The sequence below is a fragment of the Microcebus murinus genome, chromosome 6 (assembly GCF_040939455.1).
Source record: "Microcebus murinus isolate Inina chromosome 6, M.murinus_Inina_mat1.0, whole genome shotgun sequence".
In the NCBI taxonomy this organism is placed as follows: Eukaryota; Metazoa; Chordata; class Mammalia; order Primates; family Cheirogaleidae; genus Microcebus; species Microcebus murinus.
In genome coordinates this window covers 79225595-79245786 of record NC_134109.1, presented here as the reverse complement: position 1 = coordinate 79245786, position 20192 = coordinate 79225595, and the positions used below count along the sequence as shown (strand labels likewise).

The 20192-nt window shown below is 40.5% G+C and overlaps 1 protein-coding gene and 1 pseudogene across 1 annotated transcript in view; one reads left to right on the top strand and one right to left on the bottom strand.

The window, feature by feature from the left end:
• Positions 1–20192, top strand: part of GPR176 (G protein-coupled receptor 176) — a 108193-nt gene that overhangs the window by 36493 nt on the left and 51508 nt on the right. The gene's annotated exons all lie outside the window — the stretch shown is intronic.
• On the bottom strand, positions 15656–16183 carry LOC105872426 (prostaglandin E synthase 3 pseudogene; annotated as a pseudogene).

Here is a 20192-nt window from a genome sequence, read left to right as displayed (position 1 = left end):
ACTGGAAAACATTATTTTGTACTTGTGTTGGAAAAACTCAGGAAGTTTAATAGGGAGGTTGCTATGCAATTTTTGAAATGCAGTTTGAAAATATTGTGAAACCTTTGACTGCTTCAAGTTGCTCTTTGATATGGGTTAATTGTCACATGGAATAATTGTCCAGTATATTCCTTGGCAGTTGCTGGGACCTCCTTCACTTGTGTGAAATCATCCAGGTTGTATGTTCATATTCTCTACTTATACTCGACTAAGATTCACTGTTTATATTTAAAACATTACTGTGAGGTTAGTGCTTTTGTCACCATTTTCATTACAAAGTTTATGCCATAATGAGCACTTCTGAACCATCCATTCATTTGTATGAACTGGACATAAAATATATCAGCAACAGTGAAAAATGCAAATTTTATTAACAAACAGTAACACACAAAGATGTTAAAATATGTTAGCAGCGGCCAGCTGCACCTAGTACTGCCTTTAAGAGTGTGGTGAGTGTGGTGATTATGAAGAACATAACAGATTATTGTGAAAAATTCTAATCAGTTTTGCATTTCAAATGCAAGGCATATGGGACTAAAACAATTTCTCCCAAACTGCCAAATCGCCACCGGACCACTTGACTGATTGAATGCTTGGGGACTCTCTACTGTTAGGTCCTTTAATGACATAGTAGGTTGTAAAGTCATGCCTTTTAATGGGAAGTTTCTAAATTTACCCATTCATTCGTCAACATTAATTGAGTGCTAACTATGTGCCAACCACTTGGTTAGATAAAATGATGAACAAGATATAGTTGCTCCCCCTAGGGAGCCAGCTCATGGTCTATTGGGGAAGACAGAAATATAAACAAATAGTTATAATTCATTGTGCTAAGTGCAGTGCTGGAGACATGCCAGTGAGAACACAGCATGGTACACGGAGATCACAGACAGTTCAGAGTGGCGGGAGCAAAAATTATGATGTAGAGTGTCATGAAAGGTGAGGCTGGTAGCGGGTGGTGGGCAGAAGCCAGATCCCACAGGGCTGAACATGGCTGGTTAGGGAGCTTGGAGTTTGTGCTCTGGGCTGCAGGGAGCCATGGAGTGGTTTTAAACAGCCAGTGACAAACACAGGTTTATGTTTTAGTAAGATCATTCTGTGGGCTATGTGCAGGCTGGACTTGCTGGAGGCAAGCTGGGAAATAGGGAAACCAGTTAGGAGGCTGTGAGTTCTAGGTAAGATAAAATGAGGGCACAGACGAGGGCACGGCAGCAGGGTTGAACAGATGGTGACGCATTGAAGAAGTATAGGAGTTAAAATTGACTTGGTCATTGACCAGATATTGGGTGAAGGTTGGGTTAAGGTGGAGTGAAGGACAATGTTTAGTTCTCTAGATTCTCTTGTTTCTAGGGTGGTGCTGTCAACACACACAGAGAGATTAAGTCCAGGAGAAGCAGATGGGGGTGAGGTAGGGTGTATGGGAAATAAAGTATTAAGTTTGTTACAAGTTGAATTTGAGGTACCTGTGGAATATCCAGTTAGCTATAAGAATCTAAAGTTCGAGCATATAAATGTGGACGTTATCAGAATGGGTGGTAGCTCAAACCCTGAGAGTGGATGAGTCCACTTGAGTGGGCATTTTAAACAGGTGGTGGAAGAAGAGGGGTCCCATGAAGGAGACCCTGGAGGAATGGTCAAGGAGGTCGGAGGAGGGGTCTGGTATGGAGAGCAAAGGGAGCAGAGATTTCCAGGAGGGAGTGGGCAATGGCATCAAACCCAGGAGGGAAAGACCAATGTCCATTGAATGCAAAAAGGAATTCACAGTGACCTTGAAAGAGAACTGCTTCAAGAATGGTCAGGGTAGATAGACTGCTGTGGTTTTAAAATTGAGTGGAAGGTGAAAAATTGGAAAGATAGTGAGTTTCTTCCTTTTAAGCCATTGTGTCAGAGCTTAAGATTTCCTAGCCAGAAGAATTTCTCAGTGCTGGGAAGGTTGAGGGTGTTCACTGTGTGGGTGAGCAAAGAGAAGGTCAAGTTCATTGGAATTGATAAGTGCAGGAGTTTTGGGCTGGTTGCCCAGACGGCACCTTGAAATTATCCTAGATGATGGCAAGGCCTGGGGAGGACAGAGGCTATGAGACAGGTGCTAAAATCTGCAGCAAATGAGAAGGAGTTGCCTGGAGGCGGGCAGGTTACAAAAACAAAGAGGGAGTAAAAGGAGATGTAGCCAGATGACAGGAGCTTTACAGGAGCCAGGGTTTTATATAGATATGGAATGGCTGTGAGCCAGGTGTAAGAATGGGGAAGGAGGAACTTGATGACCCAGTTCCCCAGCCCCAGGTGGAGTGCACAAGAGACTGCACGGCATCCCCTGGGGAAGCAGGCCCTTGGGTTTCAGTTAAGGCCCGAGGCTGCAGGGAATGGTTTGTGAAGTAGGCAAGATATTGCTAAGTGTTAGCCCTAATCATGGACTAGTTCCAGAGGGTACGGTGAGAGGCTGGAGAGGAACAGGGTGAAGGGGAGCAGGGCCAGGGAGAGGCAGCCTGAGCAGTGTGGGGATGAGAGGGCAAGAGTGTGCAGTTTGGGATAGATGACAAGGTGTGATGTGTGGTGGGATTCAACTTGAATCCTTGAGATTGGCCTTGAGATTCCAATAGCTCTTTGGGATATAGTTGCTGTAGGTTTTCCACAGGCAGCTAAAATTCCTCTGATGACCACTGATTGGTGCCAGTCAAGGATGGGTGGCGCCTGGGAGCATGTTCTTCCGACATTATGGAATGAGGGTGGGTGGGCTTCTGTGAAGCAACGACTGTAGTTGATCCAGTTTTCAGCCATAGAAACTGGGCTTCAGACCTAGCTCAGCCTCCAACCTGCTCAATGGACTTGGGCACATCACTTAACCTTTTAAGTCCTCATTCTCTTCATTTTTTTAAAGGGGGAGGGGTGGGCCAGATAGTCTCTGAAAAGGTAGTTGGTCTCATTTGTTCTCTAGTTTTTTTTCTATTACGTGTCTTGTTTATGGTGCCATTATGACATCATTATACCACTCAATAACCTCTCACTCTAATCTCCCCTGAGATGCACCACCTTTCAGGCCCAGCCACATGCACCTACATCCAGTAATGCCTGCTTTCATCTCACCCCATCTGTGACAATTTTATATTTATATAAACGTTTTATATACAATATAAAATTGACTTGTCTATATAAAATTGACTTGATCGTTGACCAGATACTGGGTGAAGGTTGGGTTAAGGTGGAGTGAAGGACAATGTTTAGGTCTCTAGATTGGGTTTCTAGGTTGGTGCTGCCAACACAGAGAAGGAGATTAAGTCCAGGAGAAGTAGGTAGGAGTGAAGTGAGGTGTATGGGAAATAAAGTATTAAGTTTGGTACAAATTGAATTTGAGGTACCTGTGGAATATCCAGTTAGCTATAAGAATCTAAAGCTCGAGCATATGAATGTGGAAGTTATCAGAATGGGTGGTAGCTCAAATCCTGAGAGTGGGTGAGTCCACTTGAGTGGGCCTCAGGAAGGACCATGTCCTCAGTGCCTAAACATGTAGGGGTTTCTTGAATGTTCTGCTTACCTGACTTCAAAGGATGGCCCTTTGGCCAACCAACCCTCCCTGACTGTCATTCTGGTCATTTGCTTTTTTCATGTCATTCTATTCCTGGGTATAACAGTGAGCTTATTTATCCAAAGAGCTTCAAAGTGGTTTCACAACTAAAGGCAGGAACCATTGTACACTGGTATGAATGTAAATTAATTGGTACAAATGTATGGAAAACAGTATAGAGGTTCTTCAAAAAATTAAAAATAGAAATACCATATAACCCAGCAATCCTACTTCTGGGTGTGTATCCAAAGGAAATTAAATCACTATCTCAAAGAGATACCTTCATTCCCATGTTTATTGCAACATTATTCACACTAGCCAAGATATTGAAACAACCTAAGTGTCCATTGATGGATGAATGGATGAAGAAAATGTGCCTTATCTCTCTCTCTCTCTCCCCCCCTATGATTCTAAGACTGGCTTGAAGGGACAAAAGATACTGTAGACTACCTATTCTTACAGCAGGTAAAAATTTCCCAGCAAAAATAAGCTAAGAAAAATGATCGTTTTCAAGAGATACTGGATAGGCCATTCCATAATAATGGGTATAGAAATTAAAGTGTAAATGTTAACATAGACATCATTAACTGAATATTTAAATTCAGTTTTTTAAAAAATGGAATCCTGCCATTTTTGACAACGTGAATGAACCTGGAGGACATTATGCTAAGTGAAATAATCCAGTAACAAAGAGACACACATTGTATGACCTCATTTATATGTGGAATCTAAAAACGTTGAACTCGTAAAGCAGAGAGTAGAATGGTGGTCAAAGGTAAAAAGTTTCAGTGATGCAGGATGAATAGGTTCTGGGGATCTGATGTACAATGTGGTGATTATAGTTAATAATATTGTATTGTATACTTGAAATTTGCTAAGAGAGTAGATCTTAAATGTTCTCACCACATACACACACCCAGAAAACCATGTGAGGTGGGGGATATGTTAATTAGCTTGATTGTGGAAATCATTTCATAATGAACATATATATCAAAACATTATATTGTGCACCTTAAATATATACAATTTTGATTTTCAGTTATACCTCAAAAAGTCTGGGGAAAAAAAGAAGTGCTTATAGTGAAGGCAAATGTGGCCGTGTCCCTGTTTTGCACGTCCCTAACAGAAATACTGCGTGTGTAATGAAAAGAGTGTGGAGTTGGGGGCAAGGAGGCCTGGGCTCAGCACACCTGTGGCCTAGTGGGAGTCATAGGTGGATGCTGATTTGATAAAGGGCAAGAAAATGTTTAGAAAAGCATTTGCTCACATTGGATGGAACATCCACTGTGTTTACATTTGGGTTTGGGTGAGTCTGAGTGAACATGACTATAATTGAGTGTGTTCAGGGTTCTTCCCTTGAACACATGTGTGTGGCTGGGGATGGGACAGAGGATAAACTCATTCTCCTCTTAGATGTTCTTCTCCATCTTGTTCTTATGTTTCCTGGCAACAGTGACTTTGAAAAAGCAGATCTCCCCAAGCCTAATGAGACAATAAGCCAAAGAATAAACAAAAAGACCATAAATAGCACTGGGACCAACATGGATTTTCGTTAGGTGTTTTCAGAGCTGCTAGACTCAGTAATTGGGTCTATGAGACTTTTAATTGCTTTCTTAAGAAAAACAGGATAAAATTGAAAAAATAAGGCAGCCGAACTCTTGAACTAGAAAAGAAGTCTCTATTTGTGAGTCAAAGAAGTAAACTTTTTCCCCCCTATGATTCTAAGACTGGCTTGAGGAGACAAAAGATACTGTAGACTACCTATTCTTACAGCAGGTAAAAATTTCCCAGCAAAAATAAGCTAAGAAAAATGATCGTTTTCAAGAGATACTGGATAGGCCATTCCATAATAATGGGTATAGAAATTAAAGTGTAAATGTTAACATAGACATCATTAACACTATACCTCTCATACTGGCAGAACTTTGAGAACTAGCTCATACTGATCTTATATTAAAGAAGTTGAGAGACAAGGCGTATGTAAACCTAATTTTATTGGTCCTGAATTAACTGTGCACAATAGGGTGCTAGAGATGGGATTTCTTAAGTTCAAAGGGAGAAGAGAGTCCAGAAATTCTCCCTTAATGTAATATGGCATAATTTATTTGTTTTACCTGGTTAACATCAATTTTAAATGTATGTTAGTAGGACCAGGAAAAGGCTTATTTGTATATGAAACTGAAGCACTTATTTTTATCCCATTTTCCAATTCTCTTCTTCTTTTTAAATAAAATATTATTTTTAAAGAGTTAAACTTTGGGAGGAATATAAAATAGATCTAGATATCTGCAAAAAACACACACCAGATAAATCAGATGATGACAGGTGATGGTAAGTGTGTGTAAGAAACTTCTTTGAGTTAAGCAAGATGATAAAGAGACTATTTAACATTTTTGTCATACTTCATGCTTTTACAAACATTTTCATATGTTATCTGCTTTTCTCAACAAACCCATTATAGCTCCATTTTATATATGAAGAAATTAAGAGTCGGGATTTGACAAAGCTTATAGAACTGAGTGGCAGTTCACTCATTGGATGAGAATCTTATTGCTGACTTTTGATCCAGTGGATTACTTAATACTCTCTATTGTCTATAAATATTTAGCATTGAAAAGCTCAATATTTATAAATGAGTAAACTTTGCTTGTATGCGAGAACATATGCATTTCTCCAAGAAAGCTTTAAAATGTCACCTCCAAGAGTGATATGAAAATATTTGTCCATCTAGTGTGGATTCTGCAAAGACAAATATTTGTCTGAGAACACATCTAACCACACAAATTATGGCTACCTTTGCAGTTAAACAAATAGTAGAAATTGAAATTTGTATTGCCATGGTTATCTGAGATGTTTTTGGAGATAGTTACTTTTACTTTTACCAGGCTCCAAAAGAGAAATAGTGGGTCCTATAATTAGGAATTTTAAAAGTACTAACTCTGATAAGTAGAAAAAAAGCCATCATCCCAAACAAAAGTGGATCAGCCCTTCTTGGCACCAACAGATGGAGGTATTGGTTGTGTACTGGCTTCCATTTTCTGTTCTCTATGGTTTTGGCTGGGCTTGTACTTAATTTTTATGAACATTATTAACCTCAGGTAATATCTGTGAAAGTACTGATAATAAGCAGCTTTCTATTACTCCAGTTCTTACTGGCTCTTATGAAAGTAAAGATGATAAAAGGTGACAATGATGATTTCTGTAAGTATGCAAGAGATGAATCATTTGACACCAGAATGTTTCTAAAGGACAAACTACAAATCATGTAACACATGCAAACTACTATCCCGATGCAGTTCGTAATACATGGCAAGAATGAAAGAAAAGTGATTGAGGAAATGAAATAACTTTGGAATTTGTTACTCCAGAAGGGTCGGTCACTATCAAAAATAGATGATGCCACTTAGCCTAATATTAATTTAGGAGACAGTGAGGGGAAGGTTTGGTCTGGTGAAAGTGGATGGTTTCACAGATTTGGGATTGTCCTAATCAGCAAATCACACTTGAGGAGTCACTGGTGAGCCCGATGTAACTCCTGAGGGCTTGTCAACTCTTGGGGGGGGGTCTCTGAATAGCGGTGTTGTTACTTATTACTACAGGTTTGTTTTGGAAGAAGATGCCCAATTCTAAGGGAAATCAATGAAAAGAGGAGGAAGATGGCTGATGTTGAAGCTCTGAAGTATCATCACCCACCTATTTTGTGGAAACACACGCAGAGGCTACAAACTGAAGTCATTTGGCACTTAGGAATGGCTTCTCGATACCTAACATTTATACAATAAATTTCGAGCTCTTTATGTTGTTAGATTTTAGGAAAAAACCTGTTGATGTCACAGATTTCATTTTGCCCAGTAATTTTAACTTCTGCCCTTGAAAACCTTTAATCAGAAACAACTAATGGGAAAAATTTTTATCATTTTGAATTTCACCATCTGGCTTTGCGCTTTTCTGCTTGGTAATGAAGATGTGTTTAATGAATGGATTGGCCAACAAGAGAACCAAGAAGAGAATAAGATGAAAAGTAAAGACCTGACTGGCAATCACATGAGTTGGCTGGCTGCCGGTGGGGGTGCAGGTGCCAGGTACACACTGAGCTGTCAGAACCTCCCACCTGGCTGGTGTACTGGGAGGCCGCTTCATCTTCCACTGGATATCTGTTAATGAGAAAACCTTTAGCCCATGGCTGGTTAGCTTCTCTTAGAATGGAGTGCAAATGTATGAGCCAAGGTCACCCACGAGATTCCCAGACTTAACAGCTCTGCATTTGCTGCAGCCAGTCTTAGAGCTTTCAGTCCTGTTCCATCCTCTTGGCCTGCGACATCCTTACCTGCAGATACCTGGGCCAGAAATCTTTTAGTTTTATTTGATTTCTCTCTCTTCCCCATTCCCAAATCTAATCTGCCACCAAGTCCACTTGAGTCTACCCCTGATGTGTTTCCTGTATCACCTGCCACTGCCTTAGTCCAGACCTCGTCACCTTAGAAATAGTGTAGTAAAAACTTGGGCTTAGGAGCCAGACCTGATTTAGGAAGCTGTTCCTGCCACCCACTAGCTTTATGACCTTGGACAAGCCACTTAGCTTCTCTAAGCCTTTGTTTTCTCAGGCAGAAAATGAAGTTAGTAATAGTACCTATGTTGTGAGGTTGTCTTGAATATTAAGTAAGAAGACAATATGAGCAAAGTGCTTAGTGTTTATTAAGTGTTATCTATCAGAATATGCATTATTATAATGGACTCCTAACTGTTCTTCATTTCTGTAATCTTTTGCTTCTGCAAATCATTTTTCTACTGCTGTCATAGTATGTTCTTAAAGCATTGTTTAGATTCTATTACTGTCCTGAATACACACACACACACACACACACACACACACAATAGCAGCAGCAACACCATCACAATGGAAGTCCTTTCTGGCATCTCATTGCCTATAGGATAAAACTGGCCTATTGTGATCTCTTACAGTTGAGTCCCAGCCTGCCTTTCCATCTCGTGTCCTGTTGTGCCCAGTTGTCAGCCTGTGCTCCCCGTCGCACACTCCTCAAACTCTCTGCACACATCGTGCATGTTTAGCTTTTTCCTCACCTTTGTATTCTCCTCCCATTTGGAAGGAATATCCCTTCCGCCCTCACTTACTCATTCTTCAGGGCACTGGGTCAGACTTCCTATCTTCTCCTTTCTCCCGTGATGTTCTTTGGATCTCTATTATGCAACTTATTTCTTCCTGTCTTAAAAGAGTTTACTGAGTTTTCGTGTGTTTGCCACCAGCACATCCTAACCTTGGGAATGCACAGAACTTATTTTAGGAATCTTTGTATTCTCTATAGAGCCTAACTCAGTGGGTTGCATATTTGCAAGTGCTCAGGAGATAAATGCTGAACTGGATAAAATAATTATAGCTTCATTAGCTTTTGCCCATTTAACAGCAGTCTCATTTGCTAATCCAAGGTTTATTTCTGAATCTTTCCATTTTAGCTTTTAGGTCACTCAGTAGGGATGAGTACATAGCATGTTGTTGACATTGGATGAATGTATGTGCTTTGAATTCAAAGCCTGATGGGTTAGATTCCCAGGCAGCTTGACTTTTTTAGTTGCTAGGAAATCATGTAATATAAAAGGTGTTACTCCATTAGTCATCGGTCACCTGAATGGGTAGAAAAGAGTTTGTGCAGATACTCTTGAGATGAAGGGAGAGGACTGTGAGTTCATTCAGGTAAGGGAAAAGGGTTTTGAAGCATTTATCCATGCAGTGGCGAGGAACCGAGGCAGAGTGTTAGGTAAGGGGGCAGGAGGTCCAGGTGACAATTGAGGAAGGCAGCACTAGCAAGTGGTGGGCAATGCCTGTTGTGCACTGGGACTGTTAAAGGCAGTGAGCCTTGCCCTAGGGGAGGGAGGCTATGTTGTAATTCACTCTGCAGAAATAGTTTGCAAGGAAATATACTCCTAAGTCTTCACTCTCCACCTTGCCCTGTGTGGTAAGAGATAGGAGGACATTAACAAAGAATGGTTTATTCGTCCCCACTTTTTCTTTATAGAATCTCCCTACTCTTTGATACCATGCCAGATTGGTATCTCAAAAGAAACATCTCAGAAGGTTAGCTTTGGTTTGCTCTATTTGACCCCTAATTTAGTGTTCTTCATCTATTGTGAGCCACTGGCCTGTGAGGATACTATCTGGCACTCTAAGATTTTCAGATAACTTCACATAGTTTATTGATCCTCCCAAAGTCTATGCATGGAACTCCCTGTCCAAATTCTATGCTTGCTAACTGTATTAGTTTTCTATTACTGCATAACAACTTATCACAAACTTAGTGGCTTAAAACAACACAAATTTATTGTCTCACAGTTTCCATGGGCCAGGACTCTGGTATAGGCTTACCTGGGTCCACTACTCAGAGTCTCACCAGGTTGTAATCAAAGTGGCAGCTGGTGCTGTGATCTCAACGGAGGCTATTCCATCTGAGGTTTTCTTCCAAGCTCATTCGGAGTGTTGGCAGAATTCATTTCCTTGCAGTTCTAGGATGGGGTCCTCGTTTTCTTGCTGGCTATTGCCTGGGAGTCACTCTCAGCTCCTAGAAACCTGCCCTCAGGTGGCAGTGACAGGGCCCTCTCACAACCTGGCACCTTACTTAAGGTCAGCAGGAGAATCTCAGTCCAGTTTGCTCTGACAGAGTCTCACGAAGTCAAGGGAGTGACACTTCATAATATTCAAAGGTCCCAGCCACTGTCAAGGGAAGAGGGTTATACAGGTAGGTGGACCAAGGGTTGGGAATCTTGGGGGCCATCTTAGACGTATGCCTACCATACCAGCTCTCCAATATGTTAGTTTTATGGCTTTCATGTTATGATACACTGATAAGTTGAGATAAATTGTGAGATGTCACAAATAATATATTATCAATAAAGTACTGGATTTACCATTTTCTTCTAATAAGAAGAGATTCATGTCATCTCTGACGTGATGTCACTCCCCTTCACTGACTCTCTTGAAAGGAATAGAAATGGATGGATTTCCTTTAGCCCCTCTAGTAGGTTGAGTAATGGCCCCAAGATATTCACATCCTAATTCCTGCAACCTGTAGGTTACTTTATATGGCAAAAGGGATTTTGTAGACGTGATTAAGTTAAGGATTTTGAGATGGAGGGATTTTCCCGGATTATTTTGGGGAGGGGACCCTAACTGTCATCACACAAATGTTCTTATGAGAGAGGGAGAGGGAGATAAGACTACAGAAGGAGGAGCCGTGACAGTGGAAGCAGGAGGTTGGAATGACACGAGGAAGGGCTCACGAGCCAGAGCATGCAGGTGACCTTCAGCAGCTCAAATGGCAAGGAGGCAGGCTCTCCCCTGAAGCTTCCAAAGGAACCTGCCCTGCTGACACCTTCACAGCTGGGAGAGAATGAATTTGTGTTGTTTTAAGCCACTACATTTATTGTAACTTGTTACAGCAGTCCTTAATAACTTATTACCCCTTAATAACTGCACATAATTCTAGGTGTTCCAATAGGACATTATCACTCCACATCCATGATATCAGTTTATTTTTGTGATACACTGAGACTATTTGGGGATAAAGTTGGACAAGGTCAAACTAGATGGGGAATATCTTTAAGGATCGAATGTGATTGGGATAAAGGATTAATATTGTGCTATTGTAGGGAGGCAGTAGGCCTTTGAACAAGAGTTCAGAAGAAATAATAAAATAATCAAACAATAAAAGAAGAAATAAATTGAAAAAGGAACCAAAGATGAGGGAGATGAAGATGAAGGGAAGAAAGAAGAAAAAAAAATAAGAGCAGGAAGTATGATTTGGCTGTAAATTTTACCTCTTGTAAAATGCTCTGTAGGCAGCTTGTGACAGGTGGCTTCTGTTTGGAATGATTGATGGCTCAGGGCTGGATCTCTGGGACCTGCCAGAGGTCGACATCGTGACAGAGCTGTTCCTTCTCCACAGCTCGGCAGAGGTGCCCCCTGAGCAGCCTGCTGCTGCCTCTCATATCTCCTACTGCTGTGTCTTGGACTCCAGATCCAAGAATCTCCACTTTCCTTTTTAAAATAATTTTACGAGGAAAAGATAATGGAGTATTTTTTATTTCACCAAACCTAAGTATTTTTCAACATACTCATGATGGAATCCTTTGGAAAGTAAAATTATGAAGCCTAAAACTGCAAAATAACAAGCTCACCAAAGGGTTCTCCCCCTCCCACCCCCCCCGCAAATAAACAGTTATAGAGAGCGAATGACAGTGCTGCTACTTGAACAGAATGCAAAGGGGAGTGTGTGCGCCGTGTTTCATGTTTGTGGAACCTTAGATGTCTCAGAAAACACTTTGTAGGGCTAAGGTGTTTATCTGGGGGACTTCAGTAGCAAGCCTATTCCCCATTTCCAGTGACCTCAGGCCCTTTTATGAAGCTGGACCTGTTACCTCACTGCAAACAGGTGATTCAGGTGAAGGTCAAGCGTCTGAAGAGGGAGAGACCCTGGTCTGGCTCTTGCTCCTTCCTGTGGGCACAAGCGCCGTCCAGGCAGCCCGGTGCTCCATGCTGCAGGGAGGACTGACAGCTGATTGGCTACTGAGAGTTCGGTGTATCCCCACATTTAATTGTAACCGCTGGGTTAATGGGCTAATAGTAGCACTAATTAAAGATGTCTGCCTTAAATAAAGCCCTTTTCTTGAGAGTTGTTAAAAATCCAATTAAAAAAACCACAGCAAGCCTTTTGGAAAAGTAGTTTTTAAAATTACCGTGTGCATAAAACATTACTCTGTCTTTGAGTGACCTCGTTGACTGCCCTACTTACAATGCTTAGCAATGTGCCAGTTCTGAGGAAGTGCCTGAGTTGCTAATTCCTACTTTGTGTCTCATTTGTATGTCCTACTAAAATCTTCTGCCCTCCCGTCTGCCCTGCTTTCACTTAGAAGCTCCCCTGTACCCACGGTTGGCATTGGGGGCCTGCTTGTTCATAGGCTGGTTTATGGGCTGTCTTTGCTGAGACAAACCACCCTAAGCCTGTGTTCTGATTATTTCACTGATCTCTCCCAGCCTACAGTCAAATTTGCCAAAAAGTGACAAAAACTCTGAGAGCCTGAAGAAATCAATTGGTGGGTGGCTGTTGGTCATCCCAGACATTTTTTGCTGGTAGCTTCCCGCTCCAACTTTCTCCTGGGGTCAGCAGAATCCTCAATTCTTTAAGTCCCTCTGCCCTTTGCATTTAGCCATCTTTCATGGAGGGTGGAAGATCTCTGAGCCCCATCCCACTTCTCTAGAGAGACGTCATTTATTGACTCAGAGGGTAGCATCATGACCTAGGTTTGGGCTGGATCAGTCAGAGTAAATATTAATAGCTAAAATTTGGTTAATATTAAGGTTGGAAGAGACTTCAAAGGTCGTGCAAAATCTTGCCCCCCACCCTTCTGGCACCCAACTGTCTCCTATTCCAGAAAGCCTTGAGTGCAGATGCAGTGGTTCTCTTCACTCGTCCTAGACGGCCCTGAACGGTCTAGGTGGTAGTCAGGATACTCTGGGCTCCTCCCGCCTTAGCTCTAATTCCACTTTTCACATGACTGTTCCCTGCTGTCAATTCGACCTCATAAATATGCCTCCAGGATCTGTTCTCTCTCTACTGCTTAGTCATCCCTCGTGGAGTGGTGCTAACTAGGTTTCTGTCCCTCCTGTCTCCTTTCCCTCCAGCCCTTCTAAAATCCCTACCTGATGATTTCATTCAGCTGCCTAAAATCCTCCCTCCACCTCGAGTAGCCTTCAGGGTGAAGTTCAAATTCATTCCGAGGCCTCTGAGACCTTTCCCAGCTGGCCCACCTCTCACCTAGCTCTGGCCGGCTGTGACTGGCCAGTCTCCCAGCCAGCCATGCATTTCCAGCCCTCTCCATCTTTGCATGTGCTGACACCTCTCTGCCCCTCCTCTCCTGAACGTGTTCATAGCCTCCACATTTGGAGCCTGAGCCCCCAGCTCGAGTCTAGTGCCCTTTTTTTGCATTCCAAAAAATGGCATCTTATAGCAGAGCTTTAAACCACACACAGTGTGCTGGTGGTAGGGGCACTTGGCTTTGTCCCCCACCAGATGCCTACCCATATAGCATAGGACCGACTGGAGCCAGCCAGCATGAACACCTGCAAATAAGTTCTGCACTTTATATCTTCCCCTTAGTACATCATCTGCTGCTTTATTCTCAGAGTAAGAACAATCTTCGTAAAAGTAATCTTTTTCCCGGATTCTGGACTCCTTGTGACTCTGTTCCACATATTACTTATACCTCATGTACCTTCTCTTTCTCCTCTCTGCCTCACCCAGACTTCTGTCCTTTCCTACTCTCAGTGTCCCTTGCCTGGTCCTGCTGTTCCTTCTCATTCCCACGGAACATGGGTGCTACTACCCACTCTGCTTCTCCACCTGGTAATGCTTTACAGTCTGACTTCTGCACTTTCTACCTTCCTCACACATTTCAATTATTTATTTCTTTACACATTTATGGCACCATTGAAAACAGTACATTTTTAAAAAATACAATGTTTTCTGAATCAGAATCACGGTTCTGATTTGATAGTTCTATTATATATATTTTTCTTTTTCTCTTTCTCAGAATATTTTGGTTACATAAAACATTAATATGTGCACTTTTTTATCCTATGATATACTTAAATTCATTTCAGAAATACTGCTAACAGTAAACCTACTAGTGAAGTTAGAGATTTCTTGTGGTTCTTTTTGTCTTTGGGCAAGGATGTACAGAGTAGTGTGTCTAAAAGTTACTTGAAGTTATTCTTGCTCTGTGTGGTTATGCTATTAATTTGAGGCTTAATTCCATTTACTTGTTTCTGTCTTATTAGATTATAGGTTTGTTTCCCCCGTTTAATTTAATGGTAGTTAAATATGTTCAACATTTACCTTGTTCAATACTTAAAGAAAAGCCCAGCCCTGTCCTTTCCACAGCATGCCCCTCTACTTCTTTCTTTCTTTCTTTTTTAGGAGGACAGCACATTTAGTTTATATCAATTAAATCATAGCACTTTCTTTTCCACCTGCTGAAAGTGCATCTACAGTTTTTTTTTTCTTACAGATCCACTTTACAGAGGTTTCCTGTGACATTACAGCGGACCTCTTTTTCAAACAGAGGAATAATCTCAAATTCTTCCTCAAATAAAAATAAAAACTCCATTCTAGGAAGTGGTAAATCCATGAAATTACAGTAAGCTGGACACTTTAAAAGGACAGCCAAGGAGTCTTCCAGCAGTTTATTAGAAAAAATGTAGACATTTAAAAAAATCCACACTGTCCGGAACATAAACTGAGGTTTTCAGCCCTGATATAAGCTGAATCAAAAAGAAATTTAAAAAATCCAATAGTGTATTAGCATTTTGTCACTCATTTGTCACTCAGCGCAAATACAAATCTGGTCTAAGTGTACAGATTCTCAAGCAACGGCGTACAGCTTTCTTCATCCTGCATGCTGCTAAGAGATGTAAAAGCTTGATGGCCAAACAATGCCAAATGTATATAGGCTTCAAAAACCATCTAAGTTAGGACATGCACTAGCTGTAGCTAAGATATATCTGGAACACTGACAAGTGACCACTTACCTACAATACTGTGGAGTAAATCCTTTGAAAACTAAATGTTAGTGGAAGAATCTTGGAAGAGACACCAGAGGAGCAGAAGGTAACCAGTTTAAGGTGTCAGCCACTTTGTTTCAGCCACTTTTGAGTCCATGTTCTAAAAATCTAAAATTTAGTTATCTTTCCCTAAGTTGAGAAATTCCTATCATGTCGGTATCTATGTTATGAAGAAAAGGAGACTTAGGTGAAACGTTTTTATTTATTACAACTGCTGTATCAATTGCCCCCAGGACCTCAACAGCTGCACGGAAGTCTGGGAGATGTTCATGCATAAAGTTATTGCCTTAGCAGATTAAAATTGCCCCATACAGTGTTATATATCAATGCCTACTAAAGCCTTTAACAAGCAAACAGGTTGAAAAATGGATTAAAGGAGGCCAATACAGTATCTGCCTTTAGAGCTATCAATTTAGGAATTCTCTCAATTATGAAATCTTGGAGAGAAGTTTGCTTGTCTTTCTTAAAATATGGGTCATGACAACATTTCTTTCTCCAAATCTGGCGTTTTTTTCATCATCGCTGTCTTGTGAATCGTCATCTGCTTCATCTACCTCTGGTAAATCCACATCCTCATCACCACCCACATTGTTTATTGTCTCAGAGAAACCATCAAACTTAGACATGTCTTCATCTGAATCACGTTCCCAGGCTTTGCAATGATTGAAGTCCACACTAAGTCAGTTAAGTTTTCCCCTTTCTTTTGTTAACCGTGGCCATGACTGGCCAGATTCTCCTTTTTGTAGACAAAATAAAATTGATCTGTCTGTTCTTGTATGCTTGGAATCATTTGCATCAGTTCAGTGAAGAAGATTAATTTCATTTAAATGTTTAAAATGATCACTTCCTCCAAGACAACTGAATGTAAGTTGGGATTTTTCAAAATTGACATTACCTTCTTTACTGTCTTCACAAAATTCAAAGAAGACGGACCACTTTGCAGAAGCAGGCTGCATTGTGAACAGGCAGGGGGGAGGCGGGCCTCTCTGGCTGCTGCTGCTGGGGAGCAGGCTCCTCTTTCTCCCTGGCCAGGGCCTCTTGTTGCTCTGCTCAGGTGCCAGGGGTAGCAGCAGCGGGCTCGAGCGTGCTGAGTGGCTTCTTGGGTTGGGGAGAAGAGGAGAAGAGGAAAGTGTAGGAAAAGGGGTGCAAGGACAGAGAATGCCCCTCCACTTCTTATAAATATCCATTTTCATAAGTTTTTGCTTTATGCTTCTAGTATTTCTTTTGCAAATATGTAGCATATACATTTTTATTTTCCATCTTTTCTTATACAAAAGATAGCATACTTTATATACTCTTCTACACTTTGCTTTTTTCATTGAACAATATTTCTTGGAAGAAATCTATTCGAATCTACTTACAGAGCTCTCTCTCATCCCTTTTTATGATTCACAGGACTCCACTGTGTGGACATAGTTTATTTAACTGGTTCCCTATTGGTGGACATTTGTTTTGTTTCTAGTCTTTTATTATTGCAACTAATGCTGCAAGGAGTAACTGTTTCATTTGTTGTTTTATATTTGTGGAAGTGTATCTTCTGGATAGATTCATAGAAGTGGGATTGCTAGGTCACAGAGTAAATGCATATGTAATTTTGTTAGATGCTGCCAAGACCTATGTAAATTTGTTAGATATTCTTTCCATAGGGTTTAAAGCAATTGGTGGCAGCTGGCATTTTGATACAGCCCTTTTGATGTGTTGACATTTACATAATGATCTATTAAACTTTCAACCTTCAACATCATTAAAATGTCTATACTACCCAAACTGATCTACAGATTCAATGCAATACCTATTAAAATCCAATCAGCATTCTTCACAGATATAGAAAAAATAATTTTACGCTTCGTATGGAACCAAAGAAGACCCCGAATATCAAAAGCAATTCTAGGCAACAAAAACAAAATGGGAGGCATTAATATGCCAGATATCAAACTATACTACAAAGCTGTAGTAATTAAATCAATCTGGTATTGGGACAAAAATAGAAATATTGACCAGTGGAACAGATCTGAGAATCCTCATATAAAATCATCCTCATATAGCCATCTAATCTTTGACAAAGCAGACAAAAACATACACTGGGGAAAAGAATCCCTTTTCAATAAATGGTGCTGGGAAAACTGGATAGCCACCTGTAGCAGGCTAAAGCAGGACCCACACCTTTCACCTCTCACAAAAATCAACTCACGCTGGATAACAGACTTAAAACCTAAGGTATGAAACTATTAGAATTCTAGAGGAAAATGTTGGAAACACTCTCCTAGACATTGGCCTAGGCAAAGAGGTTATGAAGAAGTCCCCAAAGGCAATCACAGCAGCAACAAAAATAAATAAATGGGACATGATCAAACTAAAAAGCTCTGCATAGCCAAAGAAATAGTCATGAAAGTAAACAGACAACCTACAGAATGGGAGAAAATTTTTGCATCCTACGCATCCGATAAGGGGCTGATTACTAGAATATACTTAGAACTCACAAAAATCAGCAAGAAACAATCAAATAACCCTATTAAAAAGTGGGCAAAGGACTTGAACAGAAACTTTTCTAAAGAAGACAGAAGAATGGCCAACAAACATATGAAAAAATGCTCAACATCTCTAATCATCAGGGAAATGCAAATCAAAACCACAATGAGATATCACTTAACTCCAGTGAGAATGGCCTTTATCAAAAAGTCTCCAAACAATAAATGCTGGCATGGATGCAGAGAGGGAGGAACACTTCTACACTGCTGGTGGGACTGCAAACTAGTTCAACCTCTGTGGAAAGCAATATGGAGATACCCTAAAGCGATACAAGTGAATCTACCATTTGATCCAGCAATCCCATTGCTGGGCATCTACCCAAATGATCCAATGACACTCTACAAAAAAGACACCTGCACTCGAATGTTTATAGCAGCACAATTCATAATTGCAAGGCTGTGGAAACAGCCCAAGTGCCCATCAATCCAAGAATGGATTAATAAAATGTGGTATATGTATACCATGGAGTACTATTCAGCTCTAAGAAACAATGGTGATATAGCACATCTTATATTTTCCTGGTTAGAGCTGGAACCCATACTACTAAGTGAAGTTTCCCAAGAATGGAAAAACAAGCACCACATATACTCACCAGCAAACTGGTATTCACTGAGTAGCACCTAAATGGACACATAGGTACTACAGTAATAGGGTATTGGGCAGGTGGGAAGGGGGAGTGGGGCAGGTATATATATACATAATGAGTGAGATGTGCACCATCTGGGGGATGGTCATGCTGGAGACTCAGACTTTTGGGGGTGGGGGGGAATGGGCATTTATTGAAACTTTAAAATCTGTACCCGCATAATATGCCAAAATAAAAAGAAAATAATGTATGACCAAAAAAACCCCAACTTTCAACCTTCAAAAAATATCGTCAATGAATGTGTGAAACAAACATTTGTCAGTTCATCTAAGCCTTACTCCGTTGCTGATCCCCATGGTGGAGAGATCAGGAGGAAGGGGCCTCGTGTGGGGTGGAGGTGAGAAAGGGGGTCAAATCAGGTGGCATCTGGCAGGAAACCACCCTATGTAATACAGAGTCACAAGTTTACCACGCTTGTTCATCTCAGCAGGGGTTGTTTTGTGTACCCGCTTATTTCCTGAGACTTGAAAAAATGCTTGAGGGAAAGAATATTTGGACTGTGATATGAGCCCATATTCTCAGCACCACACTGCAGTGGCAATCTTACTCTCAGTAATACGCATACCTTATATTTGATATATAGTCACGTCTCGATTAGCAATGGGGATACATTCTGAAAAATGTATCATTAGGTGATTTCGTCTTTGTGTGAACATCATAGAGTGCACTTACACAAACCTAGGTAGTATAGCCTGCTACACACCTAGGCTATGTGGTCTATTGCTCATAGGCTACACACCTGCACAGTGCGTTACTGTATTGAATACTGTAGGCAATTATAACACAATGGTAAATATTCGTGTATCTAAATATAAATAAATATAGAAAGGTACAGTAAAATACGGTATACAAGATTTAAAAATGGCACACCTGTATAAGACATTTATCATAAATGGAGCTTGCAGGACTGGGAGTTGCTGCTGTAGACTTTGTAAACACTGTACACTTGGGCTACACTACATTTATAAAAAAAATATTTTTCTTTCTGCAATAATAAATTAACCATAGCTTACTGTAACTTTTTTACTTTATAAACTCTTAAATATTTTTTTAACTTTTTGAATTTCTTGGAATAACACTTAGCTTAAAATATAAGTACATTGTACAGCTGTATAAAAAATATTTTCATTCTTTTGTGTCTTTATAAGCTTTTCTCTATTTTTAAATTCTTAATTTTTTTTTTTAATTTTTAAACTTCTTTGTTAAAAACTGAGATTCAAACACCCAGGACTATACAGGGTCAGGATCATTACTATGACCGTCTTCCACCTCCACACCTTGTGCCACCAGAAAGTCTTCAAGGGTAGTAACTCCTGGGGAGCTGTCATCTCCTATGATGACAATGCCTTTTTCTGGAATACCTCCTGAAGGACCTGCCTCAGGGCTGGTTTACATTAACCTCTTCTTTTTTTAAAAGTAGAATAAATACAGTATAACAATAAAAAGTATAGTGAACACACAAACCAGTAGTATATGTCAGAATTTCTTTCCTTTTTTAAGCCTGAATAATATTCCATTGTGTATATAGGCATATACACCACATTTGTTTTTTATCCATTCACCTGTTGATGAACATTTAGGTTGCTTACCCCCTTGGCTACAGTGAATAACATTGCAATGAATGTGGGAGTGCAAATATTTCTTTAACATACTGATTTCATTTCCATTAGCTATATACTCAGTAATGGAATTGCTGGATCATATGGAGGTTCTACTTTTAACTTTTTGAGGAACTCGCATACTATTTTCCATATCAGCTTGCACCATTTTACATTCTCACCAACAGTCCA